This window comes from Equus asinus, chromosome 24 (genome assembly GCF_041296235.1).
Source record: "Equus asinus isolate D_3611 breed Donkey chromosome 24, EquAss-T2T_v2, whole genome shotgun sequence".
Classification (NCBI taxonomy): domain Eukaryota; kingdom Metazoa; phylum Chordata; class Mammalia; order Perissodactyla; family Equidae; genus Equus; species Equus asinus.
The window spans coordinates 53,768,467-53,795,983 of NC_091813.1; positions in this window are offsets into that span (position 1 = coordinate 53,768,467).

Consider the following 27,517-nt stretch of genomic DNA (forward strand, 5'->3'; position numbering starts at 1 on the left):
AATTCTGGGTTATTAGGTATTAAAGGCATAAAAAAAAAGATTTGTCCCCTAGAAAGATTTGTCACTCAGACCACTCTTACTCATGTTGCCCTGTAATCAGCCCCCACAAGTGCCCAGACTCATCCTTCTGCACCCAGCTAATCTTCTCATCAATAGGCTCATATTTTGGGCTTCCAAAATTCCTCTCCACGGTCTCTGATGGAGCCCATGGTGTCAGCGCAAATGAAAGGAAGTGCTCTCTTGTCTGTAGTGCTCTTTGCAGTGACTGCTGGCCGGGAAGCCAGGAAGTAACTATTGCGAACAGAAGTGGACTCTTAATTACCCAAGGAACTGAAACAACTGAGATTTAGCAGCAGCTACCTTTAAAACTGCCTAGTTAGAGGTAGTGATCTGTCTGATGGCAAATTAGGAAGCCCCATGCACTTCTGCTAGACTACATTTTAAAAGACACATGGAACTCAGGCCAAGGCCTGTCAGTAGAAGGGTTTTATCTATTTCAGAACAAAGGAGTATCGTAAAGAGCATCATCCGGCCCAGGTCGTTGGTCCAGGCAGTGGACTTTCTCATGTGAATGTTTCAAAGTACCTTGAATTTAAGAGGGTCATATAAAACTTACTATATATATTTTTTCTTGTACCTGTTTCTCCTCTTAAAATCTCTAGTTCAGTTAATGGCACCAACATTTATCCAGTTGCCCAAGTTTAGGAATCCTTTTCTCTTTCTTCCATATCTAATCTGCAACTATGTCTTACTGATTTTACCTTCATAATATGTATCTGTCAGTCAATTGCTGTCTACCTCTACTGTTAGTAACCTTAGTTCAGACCCCCATTCTTTCTTAGCTGGATTACTAAAATGCTTTATTTGCTGTTTTTCCTCTTCTGAGAGCTCCTGATCTCTTTGGAAAGAGCCATTGTTAGGATATTTGGCGGGTTGTATGTATGTATATTGTTGGAAGTGGAAGATGACCCTTGTCAGCCCCATAGCCCAACATCTTCCACCACCCCCAGCAACATCACAACATAACCTCTAGACAGTCCAGAATAAAAAAAAATAAGAACGTAGGAAATGAGGCTGTTATGGTTAATGTTAGATGTCGACCTGACTGGCCACGGGGTGCCCAGATTAAACATTATTTCTGGGTTTGTCTGTGAGGTGATGGTGTTTCCAGATGAGATTAGCATTTCAATCAGTGGACTCAATGAGGTAGATTGCCCTCCCTGGTGGGGGTGGTCATCATCCAATCCTTTGAGCCCCAGAACAGAAGAAAAAGCAGAGGAAAAAAGGAATTTGCCCCTTTTTCTTCCTGCCTGCCTGCTTGAGTTGGGCATCTCATCTTATCTTCTCCAGCCCTTGGACTGGGATTTAAGACACTGGCTCCCCTCTGACCTTCCAACTTGGGACTAAATTGCATCATAGGCTTTCTTTGGTCTCCAACTTGTAGACGACAGATCATAGGACTTCTGAGATTCCATAATCATGTGAGCCAATTTCTCATAATCTCTCTCTCACTCTCTTTCTCTCTCCCTCTCCTTCTGTAAGTGTGTGTGCGTCCGTGTGTGTATGTATATATATTATCCTACTGGTTCTTTCTCTCTGGAGAACCCTGACTAACGCAGTGGTAGAACTATAATTTTTTTCATTAAGATAGAATTTAAAAATACAAAAATACCATACTGTGGACAATGCTACTACTGCTAAGCTCAGATATTTGTTCCTCTAGGTGATGCCAGCTCTTCCCTACCTCCCAAGCTCTGTAGTGGCTCATGTGAGTTGCACATAGATTATACAGGATGACTGTATATTCTTTAAAGGGATCTTGATAGAGCAAGACTCGGCATTTTATGCCTTGCGGCACTGGCTTTGAGTGTCTTTACATCAGGTGTTTATTTTCACCTGGACTCAGCTTCAGGTTTTGACTAAGTTTCCAAGGCACCTGTAGCACTGTTGTTCCTGGCAGCTAAAAACACTCACAATTTTGCTTCCTTTCCCAGTATATTTTGGCAAGTGTTGCAGAGCAGCATGTGAGGAGGAGTTTGGGCCCTTCTTTTGGTCCAGGTGAAACAGAGGCATTGTCAAAGTTCCTACAGCTTGTTCATATATACCCATCATTTTGTGACACTTAAACCCTAAGTCAAGGAAGCAATCAACTTCCCTGCAGATTTCTCACCGTCTGAGCAGATGGGTGTGATCTTAAGCATCCAACAGCGCACATATGTTCCTAATCTGGAGAGGATTCTGAGCCAAGGATGCCTGCAAAAGCCTGTCTCTTCATCCCTTCTCTCTCAGGTGGCAGCAGTAAAGATGGCCCTCTGTAGGATTAATTAAATAAAATGAAAAGCACAGTAGAATATTAAGGGATGAAATGGAAGACACTGTGTAGAAGAAAGTCCAATGGTGATTTGATCTCAGTGGGAAATGTTGGAGAAATTTCCTGACAAAATTTTCAGTAGGACATCATCAAATCGGTTAGCATGTGTTTGCAACTGTAGGTTAGCTGCTGCAGAAACTGTAAAGCATAAAAACACACGTGAGCAAGCTTCAGACCTACAGATGCGGATATTAAACACAATGTTTGTTAAATGTCAGCTTTTATTCTTGAACATTATACACAGTACTCAAATTACCAAAAGGGCCTTCTGTAACTGAGGACTTTTCCCCCGGCATGTTTTAACTAGTAATTTCTTCCTTTAGTTTTCAGTGACTGTATTTACTTATCAAAGCTTAGCACAGACTAGACCATGCTCTCTTCTTTGAAGTTTCTTTTTTCCTTTTTCTCCCCAAAGCCCCCCGGTACATAGTTGTATATTCTTCGTTGTGGGTCCTTCTAGTTGTGGCATGTGGGATGCCGCCTCAGCATGGTTTGATGAGCAGTGCCATGTCTGTGCCCAGGATTCAAACCAACGAAACACTGGGCCACCTACAGCAGAGCACGTGAACTCAACCACTCGGCCATGGGGCCAGCCCCATGATCTCTTCTTTTAAAATTGTGATCCATGATGACACAATTTTGTATATAACAATAATACTATTGAATATCTGTGGGGGTAGAACACCCCACTAGGCTTTCTATAATAGTAATGTCTTTACACATTAGTTGAGTAAGAATGAAATATTTTTTCATTGGGACAAAAAACAAAGCATTTGTTAAAGATTATGATGCTCCAACAAGTGACACAATGCAGAGATTATTTCAGTTTCAATTTAAAAATTAGAAGTGTAGGCATTACAAGGTAAAATCCATTGCCTATCACTTGGGCAGTTGTATTCGTATAAATGTGTAGTTTAAATAAGTTTTATTTCCTCAGTACAGAATGCTTCCAATTATGTTGATGCTGTGTTCTAGCTACTCTTAAAACAAGCAGATGCTCTGGTTCCTTCCACATAGGGGAAAAAAAACGAGATTTAATGATGGATCTCACTCTTTCAGAAAATGGGTTTACTCCATGAAAAATGAAATTAAGTGCTAAATAAAATAATGTGAATATTAATATCTATAGATCGTGCATACAGTTAGCAAAACATCACAGCTGTACGTAACACTGAACTGCAGCCATTCCTGTCAACTTGCGCCTCCATGTTGCAAAGGAGTTGGCCAAGAGTCTGGGACTCATTCAGTTCAGCACAGATATTTACTAGGGGATTTCACGTCATTGGATAAGAAACTACCACTTTCTGTCTATCACAGAGCATCTCAGATGATCAACACACAGATTATGAAGTATAAAGTAAGGAATCTTAACATGCAGCTTTGTTCATATTAGATCAAAGTTTGGAGAAGGTGGAAAGATACTGAACAAGGAGTCAGACAACTGAAGTCAGCATCGTACTCTGGTACTTGCTGGATGCATGCCAGTCACTTGACTCCTCAATTTCTGTTCTTAATCTTCAAAATGAGACACAGTAATACCAACTCTGGTGAGTGAGAAATTGTTGAGAGATTATGTGTTTGAAAGTTCTTTGTAAATTCTGAAGTGTGGCCTCATTGTCATACATATGGTTATAGACTGAATGTTTGCGTCCTCCTGAAATTCACATGCTGCAATCCTAATGCCCAATGTGATAGTCTCAGGAGGTGGGGACTTTAGGAAGTAATTAGATCAGGAGAATGGAGCCTACTAGAATAGGTTTAGTGCCCTTGTAAGAAGAGGAACAAGAGAGCTTACTTTTCTCTGTCTCTCCAATGTGTGGAAACCAGAAAGAGGTCCCTCACCCTAATCCAACCATGCTGGTATTCGGGTTTCCCTGCCTCAGTAAGTGTGAGAAATAAATGTTTGTCATTTAAGCCACTTAATCTATGGTATCGTTGTTATAACAGCCTGAACTGACTAAGGTGCATCTTGTTGTTATTATGAGATATATTAAGCAGTCAGGCATGATTTTCAAGCTTCTGTCCAGAGTAGCATCTTTGATCCCCTGCATTATTTGCCTAAAAGCCTATGACATTAGCCTTCTAATAATATTGTATGAATGGCTGTGATGAATATTACACTGAACTACACCTATAAAACCCACTTTGATGCTTTTCCGCCACTTTGGCTTAGTTTACACTGATATTTCTGATAACCTTTATGGTATAGGAACTCTTTCAAAACACTCCTGTCAATTTCATGATCTCAGCCTTGAATAGTTCAGTAAGTATATATTACAAGTAGCAGGATTTAAAGCTGGTAGTGCCATTAAATGCCACTTCTAGGCCAGGTCCAAGAGTTGCAAAAATGATTTTGTGTTTGGTGAGTGAAGCAAAACCTCAGTAGCAAGGAGTGATGGACATAAGTTTCACTAGTATCAGTACTTGGTGTTTAGAACTATGTTTTGTGTAATACCACTGCACAAAAGGGCAAAGATAACTAGCAAACCAATTGTAAAATGATCTATCTTCATCAAGGCCATTTGCTTTGATAACTGGAGAGTAGTAGGTTACATGTGGTGATGTCATATTCATCAAGTTGCATCTGAATGGCCGATGTGCATGATTTCAGCATTATGACTTGGGATCTGTTGCTGCCCTACGGGGATGCTAGATGCTAGACAGCGTTGGAAGGCTTCAAACCAAAAATGTGCCTCACAGCTGGTAGACATGTTCTGCAAGGCAAACACCTTGATAATTTCTCTGTTTTATGGAAATTGGAAACTGAAACCCTGTTGCCTCACAATATGGGGCTCTTTTCAAGATTTAAACACTAAATTTGGGTTCTCAAATATTTTAGCTATGCATGGGAAAATGATTTATCTCACCAGATTCTTCATTTGCCTGAGTGTTCATATGATTATGTAGATGCAATGCTTTCTGTGTCCTCAGTGCTTTGGTAAGAGGAATATGTGCTTTGCTTGTGCCCTCTATGCACAAGCATTTATTATTTCCACTCCTACACAGACCTGATTTGGTACACACACTTGCACTTTCACATAGGACATGCACTTTGATTACAGTAAGGTCATTGCATTTGTATGCTGGGAAATTCACTTTGTTGGTTTAAATGGGTAAAATAGGGTTGATTGTTCCACGTTAGTGAATGACCAAATTAACTCTTCCTATCTCCAGCGTTTACTCTGTAAATCATCTACAGTTCACATCCAAAGTGTTACATTTGTCCTGGACATTTCATTCTAGAAGGCCAGTGTCACTATGTGATTGTCCAAACAAAATAATGTAAAAAGTCTGTTTTATTTGGGCATATGTGAATAAATGAAATTAATAACAAAAAGGACAATGTAAACAGAGATAAAAAAGAAGAAAAAAGGAGAGAAGAAGACAAAATAAAGATCAAAAGTGCATGTGGAGAAAATGAAGGGGGAGCTGAGCAGGAAGATGATTTTTTTTTATTTTTTAACTTTTTTTATTTTTATTTTTTGAGGAAGATTAGCCCTGAGCTAACTGCTGCGAATCTTCCTCTTTTTGTTGAGGAAGGTTGGCCCTGAGCTAACATCCGTGCCCATCTTCCTCTACTTTATATGTGGGACGCCTGCCACAGCATGGCATGCCATGCGGTGCCATGTCTGCACCCGGGATCCGAACCAGTGAACCCCGGGCTGCTGAAGCAGAGAGTGTGAACTTAACCGCTGTGCCACCGGGCCGGCCCCAAGAGATGATTTTAATTGGAGAAGTGAGAGATGCAGAGGAGGAAGAAGAGCCTTCCCCCTTCTTGAAATAGGTAGTGACCCTGAACTGTCCCAGCTAGCACGGTGATATTCCCTCTTAGTAGCCTTCCCTGCCCAGGTCTACAAACGGTCTACCTCTGAGGCATAACCTTCTTCGCTTCTCCCTCATCCCATTGTGCCTTAGGAATCCCTCTGCCTTAGCATCACTTTCCGTCGTCTCACTGGGAAGGAAGCCTGTATTAGTCTGGTTGAACTGCCATAACAAAATACCATAGATTGGGTGGGCTTAAACAGCAGAAACTTATTTTCTCACAGTTCTGGAGGCTAGAAGTCCCAGATCAAGGTGCCAGCCAATTTGGTTCTTGGTGAGCTCTCTCTTCCTGCCTTGCAGATGGCTACCTTCTTGCTGTGTCCTCACTTAATCTTTCTTCTGTGCATACCAGGGGTGGGGGAGCTGGGGGTGTGATGGGTGGAGGGGGAAGCACGGTGAGGGGGAGGTCTCTCTTCCTCTCTTCCTTCCTCTTCTTAAAAGGCCACCAGTCCTATTAGATTAGGGCCCCACACTTATGACTTTATTTAACCTTAATTGTCTACTATTTTCAAACACAGGCACATGGGGGGTTAAGCCTTCAACATGTGATTTTGGGGGTGCACAATTCAGTCCATAGCAAAGCTTCTCTCTGTGTTGCCATAGAAAAAGAGAAGACTCAACTCCACCATCACAGAAATAGGTCAGAAAAATACTCTGCCATCTTTCTACTTTTCCATTTCCTACCAGTATGGCAAATTGTTTAAAATGTAGTTCCCCAAACCTTCAAGAAACATACACACATGTGTTTCTTCCATGATATAAAAATTTATATGAAAATACCTCAAACTGTCAAACAAAGCTGCCTTGAAATTCAGAACTTTCCTCTGTAGCTGATGTTTAGACATCTTCTCTTGTTATTGGACCTACTTTGGTGGCTGCCACTTATCCTTATCTACTCTGATAGGCTACGTGAGGCTGAGAGCTTGCTTGAGTGTTGCACCTTACATTTAGAAAGCCACTCCTATGTTTACATCTATTGCTTACTAGCCTCTCATTCTTCCTTTCCCAGAATCTTCAGATTGGCAGCATGTCCCACTTTCCTGCCTAGAAATCCTACCTGGTATCTTACCTGGGCACTTTGGCCGCAGTTTCCAGATTCTTAGTTCAGGCTATTTATCTACTTTTTAAAAACTATTTACAAAATTTTGAAATTGGATGATTTTGTTTTTAAAAATGTGTGACAGTTAATCTATCACTCCGAATATATTTTTTCTGTAGTGTCAACTATACCATTTATGGATTGACCAAATTTAGGCATAGACTCTATTTTTCTGATGCATAGTTTGCCCGGAAGTTTCAGATATTTATTTATTTATTTTTGTAAATAGTTGGCACATTTTCATAACTTTGTGTATAATTCTTGTATCCCTTAAATGACAGTAAAGTTTCTGACATTCCTTTCCACAAATAATCACATACTACTGATGAAAGAGAGCGTGTGTTGTGTGTGTATAAGGTCTGTATCTTCAAATTGTCTTCTATCCAGGAAGTCTCCTGTATTGCTATTATATATTATTTCAGTGGGTGACTAAGGATGCCAAGGACAGCACCAGGCATTCTAGCGAAGGTCTCATTTCTGAGGTGTTTGTTGTCTTTTGACTTTGACGTGCAGACAGCTTCCACCGGAGAAATCTTGGTCTGCGGTTGAGATTTCTGAGACTCTGTGAAGGAGGTGCAGGACGTCTGACTGGAAGGCTGAGTCATGGAAATTCTCAGGCCCCGGACTGAGATTTCTCATAAGCAGCTATACCAAGAATCCAGGCTGGTGCTTTGTGGCCTTCACCAAGATGAATTTCTTTCAGCCTAGTAATGACGTATGAGTAATTGCTCATTAACATCGTGAACATTCGCAGTCTCTCTGCTGGTGCTGTGAGGGTGACAACTGACAGACTTTGTTCTCTTTCTATAAGAACCCATGAAGAAACGCAGAGCAGTCGGTTAAAATTCCATTAAAAAAAGCAATCATTCTTCATGGATCATCTTCCTAAATGTTTCTTACATCTGCCTAGAAGATTTAGGTTTGAAAGCACTGGGAAGGTCAATAAAACAATTCGTACATGTTGATTTTGTATTGTTTGTCCAACATATGAAGTATAAAATATATTTACCATGCGAAGAAAATGACACTCACACACAATTGGGGTTTAAAGTCTTTGTGTTAATATAAGTTTAATCTTTAAAAACACTTTCCCCCTTGTGGAAAGGGCCTAAGATGGAAATGGGGAGTTCAGTCTAAAGCAAGGAACAGACATTTACAACCTATTTGAGAATTAAAATATTGGCTCTAGCCTTCAAAAACTGATGATCCACCTTTTCAGATAAATCATCCCAAATTAAGGAAGAAATATCATTCTGATTCTCTCCTTCACTTGAAGGTGTTTCTTGTCAAAGTGGCAGAAGATTTCATTTCTTTCTCCCTTATGGCCTTAGACAGAAACATGAGGCATTTGTTTTAATAACTGGGTATAAGTTAATGTACTGTATAATAGCCTCTAGCTGGCTTGACTTGAACCTTTGTGGACAGGACATTTGATTTGGAGAGAAAGTTGGTGCTAAAAAGGAATTGTGTTAGGGGCCGCCCCCGTGGCCGAGTGATTAAGTTTGTGCGCTCTGCTGTGGCAGCCAGAGTGTCGCTGGTTCAGATCCTGGACACGGGCATGGCACCACTCGTCAGGCCACGTTGAGGCGGCGTCCCACAGGCCACAACTAGAAGGACCTGCAACTAAGATATACAACTATGTACCGGGGGGATTTGGGGAGATAAAACAGAAAAAAAAAAGGAATTGTGTTGAGATCCAATGACTTCTCTTCAGCCACATTCTCAGCAACATTTCCTCTTCCAGCTTTTGGCTCAACTGGCAGCAGCTCCTGAAAGCATCAGAGAGAGAGAGATGTGGTATCATTTCAAATTTCTATTTGTCATATTTTATCATTTGTGGACTTGACTCTTTCACAGCATGTAGCCGCATCTTCTTCCCTAAGGGTTAGCATGGAGAGCTCTAAATCACTTTACCTCTCTACTCACAATCTCTCAGGTACAGTCTAATTTGTACTTTACATTGCAACATAGCTCATTTTGGCCTCTTTGGCAGGGCAGGCTGAGGAAAACTGTTGAGTACGGCATATTATTCTCTTTATCATTCTTCCTGTCACTGTTCGTTCCATCTTCCCCCCACTCCTGCCACCTGAGTGCCTCTTAGAAGCTGCAAGTTGGTTTCTCAGTGAAGGCCATGCCCTAGATCTTCCAGATTCTTCTCCTCTGTGAGCAAAGGACCCTGTAACCCCGTTCCAGGCCCTGTCCACGGCTGCATGGAGGCAAACAGGTTTAATCAAATAGAGCAACCTCAGCTAATGTAGAAGGAAATGGATTTTTTTCCTCTCCCAAGTGACCTAGTGCATTTAATGCCTTGACTCAGTACAAAGCACGAGCCTCAGAAGGTCCCTGTGGTATGTATGCTGTCTGAGAAATTAGCGCCAGTGGGAAAGGTATTTTTTCATCCCACAGGCTTAATTAGTTTCTCCAAATAGTACTCAGCAGAGAGAGAGCTGAAGGATGTAAGCCCCCCACCCACGGTGAGGACTGAGATGTTTTATGCTGTTGGATGAGGGGATAATGCTAAAAATTGTTTGATTACTAATGTTTTTGCAACGTTATCTCTCATTTTCTTTCTTCAATAACTTTTGCACATTTAAAAAATATGAAAATGGCTTAGAATATATGTCCTATTATTGTTTCCGTGGAGTTAAAAAAAGAGGTGAGGGCAGGGGTTTTATTGAACAGCATAATTTAAAAACATGTTCTTTTCCCTTCACGAAAATAATAATGGATTTAGTTTATATAAAATATACAATGAAATCTGTTAACTGAGAGATTTTACTGTGCAAATTTACTTACAGTCCCTACCTCTCTCATAAACCCAAGTATACATATACACCCACGTGAAAAATAATTCACAAAACAAGCAGGACTCATAAGGTACAATCAGAAAACCACTCCCCGACCTCCCTCTCCTTCTGCTCCACCCAATTTATTCAAAATCCTCTGTGGTGCTAGGTAAAATTTTTAGCAGGCTTTCTGCTAGTTCATTGATAACAAGAAGTATTCACAAAAAAATTCACCACCAGGCAGCTGCTTCCATAATTGAAATGTTAGGTCCCGTGTCTCTTTTTTGAAGTGACATGAGACCTTTCCCTTCCCCACCTCAGACTCATTCCACATGAGATGCCTTCAGTGGGAAAGGTGGGAGAGGACAAGGCTGTGTCTCTTTTTTTTTAACTCATCTTGTTCTTTAGTCGTTTCACTCCCCTCCGGGATTAGCAGGATAGCCCCTGTAATGTGTTTCTCATGGCGATCACAGAGGAGCTGGTGTAACCACAAGCACTTTCTGATCTCCAGTACTGCACAATTGTTAACATCCCGTTGGCCAAAGAAGTCACATGGAAAAATCCAATGTCTATGGGGCAAAGGATCTTCCCATGGAAGCTAGTGGGAAGGAATGAACATACCTGAACAATAAATCCATCTACCAACACTGGCTGTCTCCTGCCCCTGAAGCCTGGGCCTCAGAAAGAAAATATGTGGCGCAGAACTGAGCTGGGAGCCAGCCCACCTGGCCCACAGCTTAAAATCGAACTGTCCAGCTGACTCCCAGCTGACCTCCAGCCAGGCTGCAAATACATACAAACAAATCTTGATTTTGAATGCTACTGATTTTGTAGTTGCTTGTGATGCAGCAATAGCTGTCTGATAATGACAAGATCCATGGCAACCCCAGGCCAACTCATTATCATGTTATCCTCATCTGGTTTACAGGAAACATACACTTTTGCCCTGGTCTGTGGTACTGCAGCTGCATCCCAAACACAGCCCTCAATTCTGTGGTCATAAACTATTTCAGCCAGTCTTGGGTGCTTTATACTTATTCCAGCGTAAATCTGTCGTTTGAATCCCTAGGTCACATGTGAAGCTTTCTGATTGGTCTTTCTGAAGCCATCCTAGTGCTAGGCTTGAGGAAAAGGGAGGGAACCTCCTATCAGACCCCACGTGGGGTGCTGGTGGTTCTTGGAACTCAGATGAAGTGGCTACTAAGGTTCATGAAACTCGTATTAATCACTCCCTTTGTATATCCATGACTGCCTTTGGAATGTGGCATTATTTGTTGCTTATGGTCTTGAAGCCTCAGTTAGAACTGACACAGAAAGATGCCCATTTTTCTATCCTGTTACACACACAAAAGAAACACATGTGCACATAGATATACAATGGGATCATCATTTACATATTATTTTGTAGCTGGCTTTTCACTAAATATATTATGAGCATTTTTATCATTAAAAAGTATAGTATGTCATTTTTAATTAGTATATAGTAATTTATGATTTATGGAATAATATTCTATTGTATACTTGGATCATTTCTTTTTTGCTTTATTTTTCTATTATAATCTGCACTGTAATGAACACATCATACTGTAACTTCACAGAATCTCTTGGTGCCATACATTCAGTGGACTAAAACCTTAGTTCTTACAATCTTATCCATCCATTGCCATTTACTTCATTCATTACTGCTTTAGTGATTAAAATTTCCCACTTCTGTTTTTTTCTATGGGAGGTAGAGATTATGATTTTAACTTTTTTCACATATTTGAGAGCAGTGATGATAGAGTTTGCTCTATATTCTTACCAAGTATCTTATTTTTAAGTCAAGCTGATTGAAAGCAAATTGAAAACAATAAAAGAGTTTTCACAAATTACTGTATTTTGTTGAAACAATCACTGTCCTAGATATATTCATTAACCAATTGTCCAGTGGGTACTCAGCATTGTTCTTGGTGCTGAGGAGAATAAAGAATTGTATGATACGTTCTACAGCCCCAAAAAACTAACTTCTTGGCTGCCAATATGGACACATAGAAAAATAAATAAATAAGAAGGCAATTCTATAGAGAGTTTATGATGAGAGGGTGAGGTACCGGCCTCAGGTTCACTTAGATTAGTGCTGTAGCTGAGGGATCATGGCATGCAGGAAAGAGCGTGCCCTCTAGGATGAGATAGATTAGGGTTGAAATCATTGCTTTGCTTCTTATAAGATGGGTGATCATGAGAAACAACTTTATATCTTTGTAAGTTTCAAGATTTTTATTATTAGAAAAGGGCTAATACCATTCTACAAGAGTCTTGTAGAATTTGAGACATTATACCTCAAAATGTGAGACCAAAATACACTGGGGAAGAGCCCGGCCCTCTTGGCAAGTGGTTAAAGTTCTGCGTGCTCTGCTTCGGCAGCCTGGTTCCTGGATTTGGGTCCCAGGAGTGGACCTACTCCACTTGCTAACCATGCTGTGGTGGTGTCCCACGTACAAAATAGGGGAAGATTGTCACAGATGTTAGCTCAGGGCAAATCTTCCTCAAGGGAAAAAAAAAGAAGAGAGAGGATTGGCAATGGATGTTAGCTCAGGGCGAATCTCCCTCAGGAAAAAGAAAACAAAATTTGTTATAATTATTTTCGACAAGAGTCAAAAAACCAAATTAAACCTTTAAGAAAGCAACAAATTGTTATTCAGTATCATTGAAGAGGTGTAATTTCCTCAAGGCATTGTGTACATGGTAGCCTTGAAAATATTAAAAAATTCTCTTCTCATTAGAATTGATTTTGTGTTCAGTATATGCAAGTCACACGCTATTGTGATTTGGGCATTTTTTCAAGGTGAGCATATATAAACAAGAACCAAGGTTTATTTTTTTCAGAAATAATTTTCACAGTATTTTATGAGTATAAATAAACTTTGTCATAATATTCTGAAGTTCATTACTTAAAAATAAATCACCCCATCTTAATAGGTATCAGTGTGCACCTATGCCATCTGGTTTCAATCTATTTACAAGTTAGATTACATTTACAACTGGTAACCATAACATCCTCCTAAATGTATGTGGAGATATTGACCTCAACTGTCAGGCAATATACATGAAATTGTTTGCAGTATCCATTCTGTTAGTTTGCATAATTTTGTACAGCTACTATAATACATTATTTTAGCACTTTGAAAAATTTTACATAATTGTAGAATTGAGTTTCACTAGACTATCATATTGTAGAACCCTTTCTTCTTGCAAGAGCCGAGACTGACGTCAAAAAAATTGGGTGAGCAAACTTGTTTCCATAAAGCTAAAAATTTCAGGCTCATTAATCATGTGATGTTGTTTTGTGTGGTTTTTTTCTTTTCAAGGTGAACAGCATTAAATAGAGTTATTATTATAAAGACTTTTAATCATGTAGGGGTTTTTGTTGTTGTTTATTTCTAATATGTCTGTTATGCTATTTAGCAGAGGTTTAGCCACTAGAGGGAAGGATAGCCATTTTGGTCATTTTCAGACTGTTCTCTGGACAATGAGAGCGTGAAGGAAATTTACTTACTTTAATACGACTCATGACGCTTCGTTACCCATTGAATTTCATCCAGTTTCAAATTATGAGACTTAGAATGTCCAATTACATTCAACCTGAGGCCAACACTCTAGGGCTTATGAGAATTTTGTTATTCTGTAACCTTTTTATCTTCCTATCTCTATGTACTGACCTTTTACAGGAAACGGATAGGATAAAAATGCTGTTGGCTATAATCTACCAATTACCTCTTTCTATACTAACGTGACCTGGTGTGTTCATGATTTGTTAACCTGGGAGTTTAAGAAATGATGTGGACTACTACTCCTTTGGACTTAACTCTGGGTGCAAATTTTTGTGTAAGTGGAGAAATCAACTAAATATATTAGAGTTTATGCTAGATGTGGTGGAGTGTGGAACTGTGTTAACTTGACTTTGGCAGACATTTCCACAAGTTCAGAGAAAAAATAAAATTGATCGTAGATTTCAAAAGGAGAGAAGATTGAATAGGGATTTTTCTGTATTTGCATCTAGAAGAAAAGGAAGACAGGCCTAGGTTTGGGGAGGGATGTGAAAATAGAAGAAAAGTGAACTCTAGTGCATAACTCTCATTTGCTTGCTTGTGTCTTTTCTCTGCTGGAGAGAATAAGCTTCACATTTACATGGATAGAAAATGTATTGGTAATAGAGAAATGAAGCCAAGTTATTGAAAGGAGGTAAATATGTATATAATTGCTCTAAATGAGTTCTAATTTTCTGGACTGGGTTAATTGCATGCTAGTTTCCTGAAAGAGTTTATAGATGAAAATCACTGAACTACTAAGAAAGATTTTAAAAATTATGGAGTAAGGTACAAGTGACAGAAGACTGGACACCAATCACTGTTATTCTTATTTTTAAGGAATGTAAGAAAATGATTTCTATAAACTTTAGATTAGTGAGAATGAAAATAATAGAAAACTTTCCAGAATGAATATTTAAAAGGGTGCATTATAAGTATTTAGTACAAGTAGCTGTGTTACACAGGAGCCAACATAAGTTCATATATTGTATGTTGTGACAAATATTATAGGTTGGCTTATGATTTCTTATAGTTTTATACCATAGAGACTTAAAAGCAAAATATCTGATTTTTAGCCTCTTTTGCAGCTGGGGTGGATATTTGACATGTTTCTGATCAATAAGATACAAGTAAAACTTTTCACCACTGCCCTTTTGCCCTTCATCTTTCTCACTTCTTACTCTCGGGAGTAAGGTGTGATGTGTGGAAGTATAGCATCTGTATCTTTGACCATGAGATTATAAATCACCAAGCTAAGGATGCAGGTAATATAGCAGGTCAATACTGATAATAATAAACTCTGGAACTTAGTTCCAGATGCTAAAGCTGAATATGAATAAGATGGAGAGATATGATATAAAAATATATAAGTTTTTAGTCACTAATAAGCTCAATTCAAAGCAACATATTGTGTGATATCACCTCCAAAATCCTATTTCCTGCTTTAGCTACACTAAATATAGTTGTGCTATCTTCTATAATTATCTCACCATGTTGAGACCAAGCCAAAGGGCAGTGGAAGATGTCATGATGGCCTGAAATGATGATTAAAGACAATTGATTATTTAGCCTGTAGAAGAGGAGATTTAGGTAGAATGTGACTGCAAATTTCATTAAAAGGTCATAATTCAGAAGAGGAGGTGACTTAACTTTAATGGCTCCAAAAGACAGACCTCGTACTGCGGGCTAGAATTTGGGACTTATTTTACTTTAGTTTAGTAAAAAATGGAATAGGCTAACAAAGCAGGCAAGTAGTTTCTGATTTATTAAAATATTCAAGCAGAGATTGGATGTCCACGTGAAATGAATATCATAAGAATATTGATACATCTGATAGGATTTAAAATGTACAACTTCTATGATCCTTATCAATCGCAGTTATATGCCTTGAAGCTTTCATAACATTAATCTCAGCATCCCAAAGAGTAATATTTGGTCTTGCAGAGTTTGAAGTTAATCACATTTGTAGACGTGGTAAAAATTCTATTAGTCAATAATTCTACGACAATAAATATGTATTTATTTTGGCTTAAAATTCAGGATGGCATGACAACTTTCTCATTCATTTATACCTATTTTTATGCTTTCTAATCTTCCAAAATAAAAGGTCATATATTTAAAGTTATTGAGGGAAAAGTTAGTTGTATGGGTTGTTAAATTCAGTTTGTTCCATGATTATGCCTTACAGGTCAGGATCGTGGGTTTATCCTTGTGCATGAATTTGATGCAGTTTATTCTGAATAGAAAAGCAAGAAGAAATGCGTTTGGCTACAATCTGCCCTTTTAGTGCTTAATCAGTGGTCTTAGAAGTGCATTCAGTTCAGAAAGCAGGCTGGTTAGGAGAGAGAAGAACTTTATTGGATGTCCTGGATTGACTCCTTAAATTCTGTTCTACCCTCATTCTGGAAGAAGTTAGTAAAGAGCTGAAGTCTGCATTTCTGAGACTCTATTGTGACTGGGGTTCTTGGAGGAAAATATGCTCACCAATTAGATGTATTTGTGTGGATATTAGAAGGTAGAAATGAGACAGAGGCTATCTTTTGGCCTACATTTAGCTCTTGTCACTGGCAGGTATGGTTGTGGAATCAGTGGGTTTCCTGCAGCAATATTCCACGGCCCATCCTACAGGCTCCTGGGAGTCCTGTGGCTGGGGCATGTCAGCAGTGGATGAGTCAACGTAGCTCCAGAGGCATCCTGGGGGAACAGCTCTATATAATTTCATGGGTTGTTCCTGGAGGCCCAGGCTTTGATTTGCTGCTTCAACCTTTCTAATGTGTTGAAAGCCTTTAATTCTCCTTATAATCCTTTCTTGCCTAAAATATCTGAAATGCCTTCTACACTGGACCATGATAGTTATTCACAACTGAATGCTACCAAGTTGAAAATGACTAGACAGTACTTGGGGTGTTCCCTGGCACATACTAAGTGCTTCAGCTGCTCTGAGGTCCCCACAGTTGTGTCCTCGGCATCTCATGCTATATCATCTTGACTCAGTGCCTTGCCACATGCTCCTCCAAGACCTAGAAATTGCTATTTCAAGTTCTTCACCCATCTAACTCCACGTCATCTTTTAAGTCTCAACTAAAGTACTCCTCAATATAGACTCAGCTTTGACCCTGTCTCCTCTCCCTTACTCCTGATTTCTGAGAATCTCCTAGAATCTGTACTGCCCTCTTCCTGCCTCTACCACAGCACTTATGTCTCACTACACAAAGGCCTGTTTTTGCTACCGTGAGCTTTTTGAGAGCCAGTGTCAGATTTTTTATCTCTGGGCCTACTACAGCATTAGACAAATTGAAAGCACTTGATAATGTTTATTACATGAGTTAATGTATAATTAATGCAAAACTGAGTGGAACATAAAAAGACACAATAATATGCATAATTTTGGAAACAAGGAACTGCTTTGCCTATTTAATGCTCAGATTTTAAAAAATCTGGAAGAAATGCATGTTGAAATATTTAGAAAGGAAGGGTCATAATGTTTCAACTCCTTTCAAATGACTCAGAAAAAAGGATAAATATCTTATCCCCCAAAAAAGGATATATATATCTTTTTTCCCTGAATCCTTTGAAAGGAGTTTCAGAATAAACATATGTATATTCAGAATATATATATATGTGAAAAAATAACTTACATCCAGGTGAAGATTGCATGTGTACTCATGGTGTTCTTTCAACTTTTTGAATATTTGGAAATTTTTATAATCAAAAGTTGGGACAATATAAAAATATACCAAGGGAAACTATGAATATATGTGTATTTACACCCCACCCATACATATGCACACAAACTTCCTCCAATATATTTGATGAAACTTACATGCAATGTTCATAATAAGGTTTGTGTGTGTGTGGTGGAGGAGAATGTTAAATAAAATGAAGAATAGCTAAGTTGAAGGCTATAAAAATAAAATATGTCTATAATAAAGAAAATCTTTTTTAAATGAACGTATGTAGAGACAACTTTAAAAGTCATTAATCTATGCTCTGTTTATCACAGATGCTGATCACAATGCAGAGCGAAGGTTGTGCATTGGCCACAGTCAAGCCAAATGTTGTGCACAAAACTATTTTGAATCTCTTGCAAATATTTAAAAATTACACTTAAAAGTTCAGGTTTTTTGCCTATTAAAAAGCCAGATGATCTGGAAATTCATATTCTTGAGAGGCACCAATCCTTGCAGTGGAGCAGCGGCTTCCCCTTGTGTTAGTGGTGCGTGTCTTCAGTTTGGCATAGTCCCTTCACACTCCAGCTTCTCAAACTGAGGCCACGTTTCAGTTGCCTTTCCATCATAGCATGTGTATTATTGGTTGTTTTACAGTAAGTGAAAGCAAATATTTCTTGTAACTACGAAAGACGAGGTAGCTAGAGAGGGCCACATATAATACAAATGACAAAATAACATTTCTTTGTGGAAATGAATGAAATCCTTATGTGTTTAACATGCAAAAGTGTTTTTCAAAAAAAAAAAACAACCTGACACATTAGTTTGCCTGACCTCTGTAGAGATTTGGGTTGTCAACCTTAGAAAAGCGGGGGTGGGGGGGAAGCCCATTCAACAAATATTATTTGTTGTTATATTTCACATTGTATTTTAAAGACTAAAATAATTAGAGGAGCATGTTATGTGCCAGTCACTATTCCAAATGCTTTAAATGTTTTCCTTCAGTGGTATGGCAACCCGATGAGCAAGGAGTTGAAGAAAGCAAGCCATAGTCTGATGGTTGAGTAATCACCCAAGAGTCATCACTCTAAGTGAAGAGAAAGACTCGGTTCCTCTGACTGTAGAGCCTGTGGTCTAAATCACCATGCTACAGCAAGCATACTAACCAGGTTTCTTTTTAATTCTCCAACTACAATACAATTTAAGGGAGAAAAACTCTTCCCTTTAGAAGGTGCACTGACAATTGCTGGACTATGATTCTGAAGGTACACAGAAATTTGTGTGGATAGCGGGCCTTGCAGTCAGATGATTTAACTATTTTAAGATTGAATTTCCTGATCTGAAGTCAGTATTCATTCTTGTCTGTTTAAAGAGTTAATAATCTTTAAATAATTTGTACTCTTGTGAAAAAAGCTATACTCTAAAGGAAAAAAAATCCTCCAAACATTTTATTGGTACTTCTATAAAGGCTTTTTCCCCCTTAGAAACAAAACAATGAACAAAATGTTTAGGAATTCTCACCCTTCCTTCCCCATCCATCAAAATGCGTCTGATTGTAATGTGAGCATTAAGATTTTTTGAATGGGGTTATTTTAAAGTGTTAAATTCTAGGGCAATCCCCTTTCTGTTCCCTCACTCCTCTTTCAGAAATGTGATTCTTCAGAGAAGAGCAAAATATCTCCTTATATTGATGATCAACACTTGTAATTGGTGCCCATGAAGTAAATTCCTCTGACAACTCTTATTTTTTAAGAGTAAAACATGGTCCCTTCACCTTTGCCAGTTTAGAAAATGCTATTGCCACCATATTTCTAGAAATATTTTCTTTAGCACCATCCAGGAAATTGCATGTCAATTTTTAAATATCATTGTACACATTTTTAGTCAAAGCTAGGTCTCCATGACACTTCATTGAAGTGAGAAACGTAAGGCAAAAAGAGGCTTTTATCCTCTTTGCATACCAAATATGAAATTATTACCTGAATCATTTAAGATGAAAATTACCCCAATGGCAGGGACAATTAAAACAGTACCGCTTCATGCAGGAGTTTCACACCATTTATTAGAGAGAAAAGATTGTAGGAAGAGAGAGCCAGACACTAGACTCTTTAATGGAATTTATCATCAAAGGGCTGATATATCATAAGCACGGAAAGAATTATATGTCCAAGGCTATAAAATAAAATCTATAATATTGATGATATTACCAATGAGTGGCAGCCAGGTTATGCTGACTTTTTTTTTTTTTTTTTAAAGATTTTATTTTTTCCTTTTTCTCCCCAAAGCCCCCCAGTACATAGTTGTATATTCTTCGTTGTGGGTCCTTCTAGTTGTGGCATGTGGGACACTGCCTCAGCGTGGTTTGATGAGCAGTGCCATGTCCGCGTCCAGGACTCGAACCACCGAAACACTGGGCCGCCTGCAGCGGAGCGCGCGAACCCAACCACTCGGCCACGGGGCCAGCCCCAGGTTATGCTGACTTTTAAAACCAGTGGGCTATCTTGGATTTTCCTAAAATTGTTTCTCATTATAATATTTCCATATTCATAGAATGCATAGAATTTTATATATAACAAAGTATCACCTCCTTGGCCTAATGTTGGATTTTCAAGTCTTATAAGCATTGCCGTGGAGTCATTGTACATACTGCAGTTTTAGACAAAGTGTTACTTGAAGTCTCCTCAGTCTGCTGCTGCAGAGAAGTTAAAATTCAGGAACTTTCTTAGCAGAACTGGAGGTATTACCTCCCTGTTGTGATTAGCTATGTTTTCTCTCTCTCAGAGGGAGTATTCAATATTCAGTATGAGATTTTTCTGGAAGTGGGAGGCACATTTTCAATGCTATGGTGAATTTATTAACTTAGAATCTGCTGTGAACTATTTTTACGTTTAATAGATGTAATCACAAGTATGGCATATATTTCTGTTTATAAAGAACACATTTTAAATGTCAAATATTTGCTTGGCTTGAACATCTCATTGGTTCACAAAAATAATTCACTGGTGTCTCATTATGCTATAAAGAACAATTGAAAGGAAAGTCCGTTTTAGACCCTATCCCAGTAGATTTAAGTATTGATGCAGTAGACTATCTCATAATTAAGTGCTCATGTCCAACACTGGAAGCAATATCTTTTCCTTGAACCTACTCCTTCTGCGTTATATCTGTTTTTCATCATCAGCTATTCTCATCTCCCGACTCATCCATTTCAATTGATTGCTAATTCTTGTCGTTCTCTCCCCTTGTATCTTATTTTCCTGGTTTAGGATGGAGGCATCTTTCACCCAGACCACTGCCACAGTGGGTACTTCTCTTTTCTTTGATTATAAGGTGATAAACGGGAAATAATGAGTTTCATACCTTTGCAGGAATGAAGAAATAAATGTTCTCAATTAGAGTAAATCACTCAAAATTCTAGGACTTGAAACAGCTTTTAGGATCATATCAAAAAACATCAAAATACAGGGGAAATAGCATGAGCTTTTGAGAGACGGGTAAACAGATTTGTCTCCCTGCTCTGCCACTTCCTAGCTATGTGACTTTGAACCATTACCTTAAATTTTGTTATCCTCAGTTTTCTTGTCTTCAAGGTATAGATAATAAAATCTATAGATAGATATACCTCAGAGGGCAGTCTTGTCATTTAAACGGTATAATATAGACAAGACATCCAGTGTATCCCCAGGAAAAAGTAGGTCTGCCAGTCTTGAAAAAAAATCATTCCATGTTTCGTCTCATTTTCTGTCCTAAAAATATATACATCCCTCAAAAAAATATAAAAAGAAAAAATACCCAAACTCATGCAAATACATGCACGGTTTTTTTAAAAAACAATTATTCCAAGGATCTAAAGTGCACTTTGTCATTCTTGTGTGAAAAATATGACTGTTATATACAAACAAACAGTATTCTTCCTCCGGAGCACAGCTTCAACCTCCGAATTTGGTAACCAATTTCCTGATTTACGTTGCTTTATCAGTTGAGAATTTTTCCTTATGTCTAACCTACATCCTTGAGGTTTCAATACCAACCCTATTCCTTTTATTTCATATTTCTTAAGGATGAGATAAGTGCTAAAGTATGGGTTTCCCTGAAGTAGAATTAATTTATCTTCTTTATTTGCTTTTTCCTTCAGGAGTTATCTCGTGATGTCTTAGCAAAGCATTATTTTATGGTCTTGCAACATTTGCATTCGTTAGCATTCCATTATAGATAAATATAGTCTTTGCCTCTAGAGTAAAGTGAAGGAAAAATAATGTAAGCTCCCATGATGGATCAGGTCAAGGCCTCAATCTAAGTTTCCTCCAGCACCTTGCCTTCTGGACTGTAAAATTCCTTGTGCGATGATGAGATGTTTTATATTTCATGATTTTTGGTATCTCCCAAATCCCTTATATCCTTGGATGTTCTGTCATTGAAATTCGCAATTGCTTGCTGTTTAGGTAAATTTTTCTTTTTATGTGTTGCGCGAGTTAAAGGAAAGCGTGACCAGCTACACACCAGGCTTTTAATCCTCTTCATAAATTTCCCACGTCTTTTGATTCCTCAGAGTTCTGGTTAGTGCTTTTGGAATTTATAGTCTGTGATTTTATTTCTTTTGGCACATTCTTTAGTATTTTTTGCTAAGATGTCTCAGGCCCCTCTGGAACTCCTTTGTTTTTGCCATTTAGACAAGATCTGCACAGAAATCGAAGTCTCTGGAGAGAAGATTGGTGGAAAAGGGCCACCATTGTGTATTTTCAGCTGATGAGAGAGGGGAAGGATTTGTTTCCTCTTTTCTTTGTCTTGATCAATAGCTAACCACGTCTGCAAGTTGGTGTTGAAAAGATAGTATACTGCCCAAGTTATTTTTAAAATGAAAATCTGTGTTTTTGAAATTCTTTGTCTTCTTCTCTCTGTTTGTCATTTTTCTTTTGTTTACTTTGACCTTGGTCCTTTATTAATAAAACAACCTTCTCTAGGGAAAAACATGCATGCTCATTTCATATCTTTTAGTGCTTGAAAAACATTAAAGTTATCCATTTCTCTTCTAAATAGAACCTCCGAAATAACTTAGGCAGGATTTGTGTGAATGGAAACACATTTGTTTTAATTACACAACCAGTGAGAAAGAAGTTCTAACATGTTCTCCTGGATTGCTTTGCATTCTAAATGAGCATACACATCCCATACAGACACTCTCATATTTCAATTACAAGGTGATAATAGTTCTGTTTTCAAATTTGGTTGGTTTTCTGTTTCCTTCCTTACCCATAGATTTCTTCTAGCTTATGTTGACAAAATATTTATTAATTCTCACTTCCTTATTGATATCATTCTTCATAATCCTTTTACGGGTTGCTGTCATTTTAAAGCTTGAGACTTTTCTAATCCTAGTTAAGCAAATTAAATAATGTTCAATCAGATTGAGCTAACCCAAGAAAGCTACAGATAATTCAGTTTCAGGAACATTTTCTTACAGTCACATACTATTCTGGGTTCTGGGAGTCATGATGACGAAACCAGAACCGGCCCTCCAGGGGCTCAGAATTCAGTGGGGCCGATGGGTAAGTAAATTGGCAGTTACCATGTGAGCTGGGGCTGTGAGAAGCGCTAGAGAAGGCCTGTTTTCTCCTCATAATTATTCCCGTGCTGAAAGCCGTTGTCATCCACCAGTAAGCCTCATTTTCAGGACCACTCATTTCCTTTGATCTGTTTTCTCATTCATACTCACTCTCCCAAAGTTCTTGGAAGCTGCTGTGAATCATACCGATATCTGGGGAATTTGGGGGGAGCAAGGGGCCTTTTGTATTCTGAGAACCTAGTATAGTGCCTGAGACAAAGCAAGCTCTCAGTATGTTTGTTAATCACTGGATCTTCACAGCCTTAGGGATGAAGAGCTGTATTCAGAGAAGCCCCCAGGCTAACCTTTCAGCAGGATGGCGTGGTGTTTGGTAGTCTCCTCTGTTTCTCTTTCTGTCATCACGCACTCTTGCCTTTCACCCAACCAGTGATAGCTCGATGGACTCTATCTAGTCATCTGGGACCCGCAAACTCCTGCCTGCTGGGCTGGTCAGTACTCTTCTTCAGTTATGACTTAAGTCCACCTGAGTCCTTCAGTGAGAAACCTTCAGAGATATTCTGGCAAAGACTTATATTTTCATAATTGAGTTTTGTGCTTAACTCAATAATTTGGGAATTTCAGTCAATATTTTTTTTAGTGCTAATTGAAGATATTTTAAGCCTTTCATCTGTAGAAGACAATACCACCAGCAGCAGCATTAACATCGATACAATAGCTAACATTTATTGAATATGTTCCATATAGCAGCACTATATTGAGTGTTTTACATTCATTATGTTTTTTATTTTTCGTAATAATCCTATCAGAAGAAGGTGAGGCTCAGAGAGATTATGAACACATGTTCAAGCTGACACGGTCAGAAAGTGTTAGAGGTGGAGCTGGAACCTGTGTCATCTGACTGAAGATCTCAGGAGCTCCACAAGTGTGTTTCTCACCAGTCCCCACTTGCCACCCTGCTTGATCCCCTTGGTCTACGATTACAGCAGTCTCCCAAATTCCTGGTAATTTTCAAACACATCAGCTTTGTTTCCAGTTGACTGGCTTGGTTCTCGCTTGCCCTCCAGCAATAGTTCTGACCGCAATCGTACATACCGTTGAGGTATTTTATGATGTTCTCGGCATTTCTGTACATAGGTATTTCCATGCCCTTTGGCAGAATACTATTCCTTTACAGAAAAATTGGTTTTAGGAAAATAGAGAAAAATTTTGTTGTGTTCATGTTGGTAATAACCCATCCCCCCAAAAGACTAAGCACTCTACATGCAAACTGCAAGTTGTGGCAGAGTAACATGTTGGGTCTCAGGATATATCAGCAAATAGAAGAAAATAATAAAGCCCTCGTTGATTTTCTTACTCTAAGATATCAGGTGTGAGAATAAAGGGTTTTTGTTTTTGTTTTTGTTTTTATGACCATAGACAAGAACTAGCTGTGTAGTACTTGACTGTGTGCATAGCTTTATAAAACTGAACATTAGGGTCACGATTTATAGGGAGGAAAAAACAAGGAAAGAAGAAAACAACAACTTTTATAGAAATCCTTTCCTCTACCCTTGCCACAAAGTGGCAAGGGTATACAGATTGAAATTGAAACATATCTGAATCCATTAGGCGGTCTGTGCTTTAAGACTTAAGAGACACTAACGGATTTCTGAAGCAGAGCAGCGACTTTGTAAATCTGGTGTTTCCATTAGTTGTAATTTTCTTTAAATGGTCTCCCATTAAATTTTCTCTCTTCTACATGAGCAGTAATTCTGTGACAACTTTTTCAATCCACACAGGTACATTTAGGCACACTAAGGAATGAGGTTGCCTTCGGCTTATAGTGTGGGCTTCTATTCGGTGCAGAGAAATGATTTCTGAATTGAGTTTTTATGAATAAGTCCTTTCATACCAGGAAAATCATGCACGGGGTTTGTAGAGAAATCTTTTTCTTGCAAAAAAGTCTAAGCCGAGCACAACTATGGAGGCCTAGATAAATGGACTGATGAGACATTTGGTAAAGTAAATCAGCACTATGGGCGTCCTCTCTTCTCAATGGATCACAAACTTATTTGAACATTTTTTCTTTCACCCACCAACACATTATCAAAAACATTTTTCAGTGTTACTCTCTGTTTATAGTAGAAAGCCTATTTCCTGGTAAATGTGTTTATTTGCACTCTACTCTTTGCGTGCTGTACACTGACTTAAGAGACGGTTGGAGAGAAATAAGGCAGAGGCATATTGAGAAAGAGTCTTCGGATCAATGTTGGGTGCACAGAAGGGATGAAATGAGAAACTCTGGGCTGAGAATCAAGAAACCCATGTTTTCCTCTGGTTTCTATCATTGACTTACTCATTCATTCACTTATTTATTCTTTCATCCTGTCAGTCAGTCAGTGAATCAGTCAACACATATTTATTTGGTGCCTATTACATGTCAGTAACTCTTTAATGCACAAAGAATGCAGAGATAAAACAGGCAGGACTCATCACTGCCCCTGGGCAGCTTTAAGTTTGCCTTTGTTGCTAACTGGTTGGATGCCTTTGAAAAAAATCAGTTGTGGGGCTGGCCCCGTGGCCGAGTGGTTAAGTTCGCACACTCTGCTGCAGGTGGCCCAGTGTTTCGTTAGTTCGAATCCTGGGCGCAGACATGGCACTGCTCATCAAACCACACTGAGGCGCTGTCCCACATGCCACAACTAGAAGGACCCATAACGAAGAATATACAACTATGTACTGGGGGGCTTTAGGGAGAAAAAGGAAAAAAATAATAAAATCTTTAAAAAGAAAAATCAGTTGATCTCTCTGGCCTTCCACTTCTTCAGATGTAAATGAAAAAATTTATTGGATGATCTGATTTCTAGGATTCTAGGTCTTAATTAGGTATTACACTCTAGTACAGCCAACTCAATTCTAAAATTTTATTGTTTTTTTTCGTGAATTTCTGTTCTCATAACATCTTCTCTCTTCCAACTCCTGAACTTCCAAAGAGAGTTTAAAACTTCTGTTAATGGTATATTGAGGTTTTATAATAGGGATATCTTTCACCTGTTTAAGTTACTTATTTTCACATTTTATTTAGTTTTATTTTTTAGGGTCATGATTATTTGTCTAAGGCCTTAACTTCCTTATGAAAAAGAAGTTGTGTCACTGCAACCCATAATAAAAAGATCTAAAATTTCTTGAGCACCTACTCTGTGCCATGCCTTGGGCTTGGCATTTATAACCAGTCTTTCACTTAATCCTAGGGATAAACTAATTTTCTCAAGTCATTTACTAAGCAAAGGATGAAGTCAATATTCAAACCCAGGTCCTCTAAATCTAGAGCCTGTGATTTTTAACCATTGTGGTATAATCAGGTGAGGAAAGACACCCTGAGGAGGTGACGTTTGGGGAGTGAGTAACCGCATGTTCTGGTTTGCCCAGGACAGTGCCTATATAGGCACTGGCAGTCTCGCATCTTCTGAAACCCCTCAGTTCTGAGCGAACTGGAGAAAAAGTTCCCTTAGTTATTTAGAGTGGTAATAACTGAACATGTTGAAGAGGTTCCATCCCATGAGGCATAGAAAATCTTTAATGACCACTTTACAAAAATGTGTTCTGCATCATTGTTTCTTCAAATAAAATGGTTTGTTTTAGGAATAAAGAGGCACAAGTCACCCTTATAGTTTAGTTAAAAGACATACTTTTTTTTGTAACAATGAAATTTCAGGAGTTAATAAAATGTAAAACCAGCAAAAACTGTCCTACAGTGATCCTCCATTTGAGTCTTTAGAAAGCAATCTTAGAAGAATTTTAAAAGAAAAATTTTCACAGAATGTAGTGATGTAAGAACAATGGAGGATCCTTACTAAAACTATTAAAACATGCAAATTTATTCAAAGCAAATTGAATAACAAATAGTACCTCAAGACAGAGACAACATACATTTCAAAGGGAGATTTTTGAATTATGTCTCTACATGTATAATGCCGAACATCTGGAAACTATTTGAGAAATTGTGTCAAATTTAGGTGATTAATTAGCATCATAAAGTTATGCTTTCGAGAGTTGCTTTGAAGCTATCAGTTTTATAGGAATTTTTTTATGGTTTAGCCTTTGATTTAGAAGTTGGCTTTTAACCATTGATTGTCATTGGCTTCCTAGTGACTATGTCAGTGTCTTATCTTATCAGCGTGTGAGCAGCATTTTTCACAGTTGGTCATTCCCTCCTCCTTGAAACAAGGGCTGCCTAGAGTTTCCAGGACACTTCGCTGTCCCTCTCACTTCAAAGCTACAACTTTCCTTCCCTTTTGCTTCCTTTTTCTCATCTACATGACTCTAAACACTGAAGTGCCTAGGCTCGACCATCTGGTTCTCTTATCTTTGCTGTTTACGCTGATTCCTTTGATCTTCTCCAGTCCATTTTAGCTTTAAAAATCGTCTCTATTCTGAAGACGCCCACATTTCTTCTTCCGGCCTGAACTTCTTCGGTCTTCCCAGTCTTGTGTATCCAACTGCTTAGTCAGCATCTCCACTTGGATATCTAAAAATGTTCTTAAACCTGGTATGTCCAAACGAGCCCAGATTTTCACCCCCAATCTTGTTCCTGCAGTAGGGGTGCTCTCCACAACCCTGGGAATGGCAGCTCCATCCTTCTAGTTCCTTGGATCAAATTCCT